This window comes from Cygnus atratus, chromosome 2, assembly GCF_013377495.2.
Source record: "Cygnus atratus isolate AKBS03 ecotype Queensland, Australia chromosome 2, CAtr_DNAZoo_HiC_assembly, whole genome shotgun sequence".
NCBI classification, from domain to species: Eukaryota; Metazoa; Chordata; class Aves; order Anseriformes; family Anatidae; genus Cygnus; species Cygnus atratus.
In genome coordinates, this window is record NC_066363.1 from 18,248,681 (window position 1) to 18,255,872 (window position 7,192).

Genomic DNA, 7,192 nt, shown 5'->3' on the forward strand with positions numbered 1-7,192 from the left:
CAGGGCAAAGGAGGTGCTGACCAAGGTCAGTGGCAGGACAGTGTGTCCACAGCTCCAGGCCAGAGGAAGGAAACCCCCTTTGGAGGAACAGCAATGATGGCAAAGCTGAGGGTACACAGCCCTGCCTGAAAGCTTCCCCACCTGGCTCAGCCGCATGGGAAGAAAAAGGTTGGTTTGCTCTTTGTTAGCTTGTAAGAAGCGTCTGCTGATGGGGCTGAGTGGATCTTTAATAGACCAAAGAGGGACAATAATTTTGCTCATTTTATCATCAGTTTCCTAGAAAAGGCTCAAGAGAATTGCAATGCCAGATTCTGGACAGAAAATTATTTCTGCAAGAAAGCAGACGCTGAGCTACAGAACTAGGCCCTGGAAAGTTAGCCCGGATCCTTGTAAAGTAGACTGGACGTTTTTTGAAGATATCTTCTAACAGTAATTTGGACAATTAGCTCATTTCTGATATTTCCAGATCCCTTGAAAGTGTCTGTGAAAGAAAAAATACTCCAGCCAACATTTTTGTCCTACAAAAGAAGCCAAATCAGCAACACTGAGAAGGCCGCTAATGAGACATCTATTATTGCTATTGATTTTCTGTGGAAAATTGTCAGATTGTGCCACCAAGCCTGATGAAAGGGATATAAGATTGATTCTTATATCTTATGCCAACTTTCCGTGTACCTTGGTCAGTCATTTATACTGGCAGATTGATGATAAGTAATCTTTTGGGAAGCTGTCTGCAAGCAATTTATGAATTCCAATTAGACTTCTATTACAAACACTCAGTATGCAATAGCAACTGCATATTAAATTGCAAACTTCATTTGGGGAGGCTAATCTGCCTTTCTTGCCATTGTCTTTCCAGTTCTTCTAGGGACTAGATGCCAGGGTATGTGCCAATGTCCCACTCCAATGGAGAACTTCTTCAGCAGTGAAGGTGGCCAGGTGAAGAAAGGTAGACAGTGACTCCTTGTTGGGAAGACTTTAAACAGCTGGTAACATTGATCAAGGGTTACATGACAGGTAAAAGCGATGCTCCAAAGCCCTAAAATTGTGAAGTCTTATTGATGTATCTGTACAAATGAAGTAGTGATTTGCTTGAGAGAGTGACAGGGAAGCTGTTAGAAGTGATGCCTGTCTGTGGTCCCTCAAAGAGCTGATAAAGGTCTAGACAAGACAACTGCGGTGCTGTCTTGAGCAGGACATGTACAATAGGAAATGTCTACATAAGACATTAGAAGACATTCATGAGCTGCACATATTGTTGTACACACTTCATGAATAACCTTAACTATTATTGTGTGACCCAGTGTGTTAAATTTTGGAAAATAATTTTGAAATAATTTAAACTAAAAGAGATAGAAGAAGATGAATAAATATTACCACAAATCTCCTCCCAACTTCAACCATATTAATTTAGGCTAATAGGATATATTATTAACAGGAAAAATAACAGAAAAGCATTGGAGGCTGGCGTGTCAGAAGTGGGAGATAAACCATGATGTTCTGTCTGCTGGATGAACAGAAAGAATCTGGACTGCAAACAGCAAGGAGGTATATCTGCTGGCTTTAAAAAGATAAGGATCATTTGTTATTGGAGACATGATAATAAAAGAAAAACTCAACCCATATCTGAGCTCATGTTCAAGGGAAAATTCCTATCTGCAGATGGCCTGGGAGCTTTCTTATAGCCCAGGTAAATTCAGGCAAGATTTCTCCCCTGCTGGAGAACTTGCCACCTTATCACAGAGTGACCTTTAAGGTAGGATTGAGAGCTTTCAGCTATAATTCCCACTCTCATGTCTGTTATCAGAAGTTTACTACTGAAGCCTTATAGAAAGAAGTTTACTACTGAAGCCTTATAGAAAGTCTTTTGCCTTAGCAGTATTACTTTGTCCTTTTTCTACTCCTTTCATCGTGTGTTCAAGATTAAAGGTAAAATTCCTTTCAGTCTGCAGCAGTGAGTGCACCATTTCTTTGGAGTGCACTCCTTGGGCTTTCTTCCTTGCATCTCAGGTTTACAGGTCAACAACTGCTAATGACAGGATCCTGCTTAGCACATGTTTAGCATATGGATAAAATAATTAAGCCATTAGAAAATTGCATCGTGGGAATAGGAAAGCTGATAGGATAAATTATGGTGCGATGTATAGGGAAGCAATTTAACCGTATAAAGGGGGATCACAGGTCTCTGGCCTCTGACTGCTGGATTCCCACTGCACCTCGTGGCTGACCAGCAGGCAGTGGTATGTCTGCTTTCAACCACACCAAATAATGAAACCTGCATAACAAATTCAGTGTCAGGCTGAAGTAAGCCAGGGGGATTTGGGCCTGGGGAGCTGGATGTAGGGCAGACTGGCGCAGCCAGCCGTGCCCTCTGGTTGAGCAGTTCCAATGGTGCCCAGCAGAGCCAGACTTGGAAGGGGCATTCAACATTCAAGACTGTGAAAGAAGGTTTCTTACGTCCTCAGCTGGTCCCCCGCAGCCAGGTATGAATCTCCCATGTGTTTCCATTTCATCTGCAAAGATGAGCTAAACCACCCAGAAGCTGGGAAGAGATGTGCCACGAAACATCAGAGGTGGAGATGCTGTGCCCTGCAAGCATGCAGCCAGGCCACGGAAAACGCAGCTGCCCTGATGGTGTGAAGGAGACAAATCCAACCGTGGGACTGACAGTACCTGTGCTGGGTACATCGAGAGGACCTCTTGGCAGTGCGGGAACCTCCAATGGGTGCAGGAGAGCCGTGAAATTGCTCCGGCGTGCCCTGGGAATGCATTGTTGCTTTTGGCATATGAATCGGGTGAATCCCCAGCTTGGGAGACAGACAAAAATGAACACCAACATATCACACAGAAATCCTCATGATTTTAAGGCAATCTGTTCATTGAGAATCAGGGCCAGCGGTGTCAGTGCGGCTAAATGGAGTTTACCTGTGTTTATTCAGATCCCCGCAGGATTTACCCACTTTTCACTGCCTGGCCTAAAACCCCAATTGCGTGATTATCAGGTTAGGTGACACGAAGGCTGTTACACAAGGCAAAGCCATGGCAGATGGGTCTTCTTCTCTTCTCCACATCTCACGGCAAGCACCCTGCGCCCCTTCCCCTGCTGCCGGCCGCTTGCTGGCAGCGCTGCAGCCCATTTAACCTCTTGGCAGGATCAGCTGATTAATCGAGGCAGCAGAAACATTGATCAGCAGGAACCAGCAAGTCATGAATATTCAGGAGGCCCCAAAGGAAAATTTCTTTAATAAGTGACACCCCCTCCTTCATTAAGTGCGGAAACGTTTCATTCACGACGGCTGCACAAGCAGCCTCAGCGCGCAGCAGCATCTGTCCTCTGCTGCACTCGGGAAATTTGCTGGAAACACCCAAAAAGAGTGACAGAGGGTTTTCATGATTACCTGTCCCAAGAGAAAGCAATAACCTAACCTTAGCAAAAGTGAAAAATAGATGCCTGAATATACAAAATGGATAATTATTTACTACGCAGGGTTGCCGCCGTGCTGTCCCCTGGTGCTCCCCGTGTCGCCAGCCCCTGGCTCTGGGAGCATCCAGGCTGGGCTCTGCCAGCTTTGTGTGCCCCCCAGCAGCCATGCCCCCCGGTCCTCTAGCCAGCCAGATTAGATGCAGCTAGTTCAGCTTATTTCTGCATGCAGAGAAACCTAATTGGATTCATTACAGCGACATTTGCATAGACGAGCATCACCCGTGATAGAGCTGAGTTATTATTGTATAACTGTCCCCATTCGGAGCGGCCGGCCGTCACCCACCTACAGGGCTGGCAAAACACATTTTGTTGGCAGAGAGACTACTGCAAGCCATTTTCCGCTGCCATTTATTTGACAAACATTATTGTACTAGCCAGGAGCCTTAGCTATCTGTCACCGAGACGACACGTATCTGGTCTATCATTAAAAAGGGAAATCTCTCTAAATTTATATACAAGCGTGAGTTAAAAAGTATTGTTTCAGTAGCTTCTTAACCCTAAATTCTGAGAAAAGCAAACATGCATTTTCCCTTAGGCTTTATGTAATGTTTTACACGTGACAACAGGAAGCTGAGAGCCGTTTCACATCTGACTTCAACCAGCAGTATATCATCAAGCAAAATTTCTTGTGCCATCGGTTATTCACAACTTTTTGTAGTCTGAAGGAAATTACAGGCTCTGTAGTGCAATCAATAAGCTATGTGGTGTGTTCTGAATTAAGAGACCTTTGATGGGGTTGGAGTAAATATTCTGGCTTCTAAAAGGTTTTAATGCTTTTTGTTTCTGGTTTTCTTTTACTGAAAAATGTGTAGGAAATGCTCTTGGGAACCTGCTGTTAATTTCAGCACCTGTCAACATCATCATCCTCTCTGTATGTCCCCTACAAGGTCAATTCTGTTGGTGGAAGAAGAAACAGAAAATTTCTGAAGCTGAAATTGTAATTAGCTCTTAACTGAGAATTTGCCTAGAGTGTTTTAAAAACAGGAGAGATATTAAATTTAATGTTATTTTTACTTTCGGTAAGTAACACTACATATTTGGTAAGCAAGCTAATACATGCTTCTTTTTCAAAAAAATAATTTTAACCAACCTGGGAGGTGCCCTCTTTCATCACATAAGGACTCTAGCAAAAAGCACAGAAAATCACAGCTTAGGAACAAAAACTGAGTCATTAACACCTGCACGAATAGTACAGAGAGTGAAAATATCAGAGGAGCTGTTCCTCCTGCAGAAACTCCTTTGCTTTGCAGAGACGCATCCTCCTGCAGCACCGCAGGACTCTGCTGATCATCGGAGCACCGCGATCCTGGAGAGACCCGGCAGTGACAGCCACACCACCCGGTGCTGGGGGCTCTTTCCAAGAAGCCAGGGAGAAGTTTATTTGTGACAACCTCTGTGATAAGTGCAAAGCAGCCCCTATTCTCAGCCTCATTATGGGTAAAACTTGTGACGGGGAAATAATAGGAAAGGTGGTGAGATACTGTCGAACGCCTGTCAAGGCAAAAGGCAAATGCCATTTCCCAGACAATGATGCTGTATTAAGCATGCACGGTAATAGAGTGCATTATGCAAAGAAGGCATGAGATGGACAGTTTGGCAGAAATTCAGGTACCTCGGACAGGCAGATGACTGCCAGTTTTTCTGGAGGGCAGGTATTTTGCTAATTAATAGGAAATTCCAGGAAAGGAACCCGTGGACCACAGAATGAGCTCAAAACTTTGATTGAAGAGAGCTACCAGTTACACAGAAATGCAAGATGACACTGTACTTTGTGTGAAGAGGTGTATCAGGATCAAAGAGAAGCCATGGGGTGATGCTCTCACATGCCTGTGTAGGACAGACAATACACCCAGTTGGGTACAACCCTAGCCATTTCCCAGCACTGGATTGCACACTTGTGTACCATGTACAACACCTTCTCGGGAGATGTCCTCATTGCCATGGAAAAGCAGACACAGATTTGGAAAGAATATGAGAAACCATACTAAAACCATAGAGGAAGAGCTTCCTAAGGTGAAATCCGGCCATGACATTCTCCAAAATGTGCTCTGGGATTTTTTGTGGCCACAGACAGGGAGCACTACACTATCACAGAGTGAGGATAACCCCTGCCAGGCATTCAGAGCCTGCTTCACAGCTCTCTCAGACACGGAGCCAGATCATCCGTCAGGGGAAGCAACGAGCTCCAGCTATTTGCCAAAATAAAACGTGTCAGACATCATTAGAAAAATGCAGGGGGGCTTATTAGTCATTACTTCTTAAAAATAAACAGCTTTTAAAAACAAAACCACGATTCCTCTACAGAGAGAGCAGAGAGCTGGCTGGCACTTCAGAAACACGCAGACCTGCCCTTAGCTCTCCTCGAAAAGGAAGAGGCAGAGGAAGAGGAGAGGCCGGGTTCAGCACAGCCTCCCCACGGCCCTGTCCCCAGAGAGCAGGGCACTGCAGAGACGAAGGAGCTGTGAGAGCAGCCGTCCCTTCTCTCCCGGGTAGGGATGACTAACAGCTCACTCAGCAGGCCCTTCGTTTTTGGAAGTGCCGTTCTCAAAGGCTTACCATTAGTCGAGTCTGACTGAGGAAAATAACGTGTCCTGGGAGAAAGCTGGTGGCCCAAGGTGAGTCAATTAACCTTGTCAGCCAGCATCCAAAGCAGTCTATCAGTGGAGGTCACTGGGGCTCTGTTTGGAAGCCCATTTTTATGATGTGTGAGCTGGTGTGCAGCGATGGGACATTTTTAGGGAATGGCTCCCCACCCATCCACCTGTGTAAAATCCCAACCCAACAAAACCTGCTTGCAAGAAAGACCACCAGGCTGGCTGAGCCCTAACGAGAGACTGTTTCACCAGGCACCTCACCCACGTTTTTACCAAAAGCTAACGCTGCCACTTGCGGGACTCAGCTGGAGGAAGGGAAGCTTCTGAAAGGGAAGGCAGGCTGGTACTGCTGCTTGCGTGCAGCTCGGGGCCTCGGCTGTAATGATCTGGGCACAGGCACTGCTGAGCACAAAGAGAAACGAGCCAGCACAGCCTTCCCAGCAGATCTGCAAAGGGAAACACCATTTTACATCATTTTACAACTCATCGTAATACAAATTTTTTCCTCCCTGAGTATAGGTGTACAAGGGTTACCTGCAGAACTGCAGCACCACATAACTGCTGACACGCTGTAAATATCAATAATTAAACAGTAACTGTCCTGAAGATTACAGGAGGAGACAACAAAGGCTAAACTTAGGATGCTGTGAGAAAAGGATAGTTTATATAATAGCTCTGGGAATGTTTAAAAAAGCTGTCTTGTGAGACTGCATGCTTTACATAATCTGTCCAGCAACTCTTCAGCTCCCAAGTGAAAGCAATATCAAGGATTAAACCAACAGCAATTTAAAAAAATGTATTGAGATAAAAAAACTCATGAAATAGCACTTTATTCCTGCAAGAGCATGCTCTCTCCTGCTTTACCCAGCCACATTCCCCACAAAATATTTATATATATATTTGCTGGCCCCACAAAGCCAATACCACAAGAGGAAGGCAGCGGAGTCCATCTGCCCTTTGCACCATCAGAAAAACCAAATGCTGTCTTCTGCCTCTCGGCTACCAACGGGTGCAGAAAAGTAGCCCAGCTTTCAAACCCACAGGTTCAGTTTGCAACCTCTGCACTGAAAAAATCTTTTCTGTAAGCCAAGCAAATATGCTCTGATGTTAATTA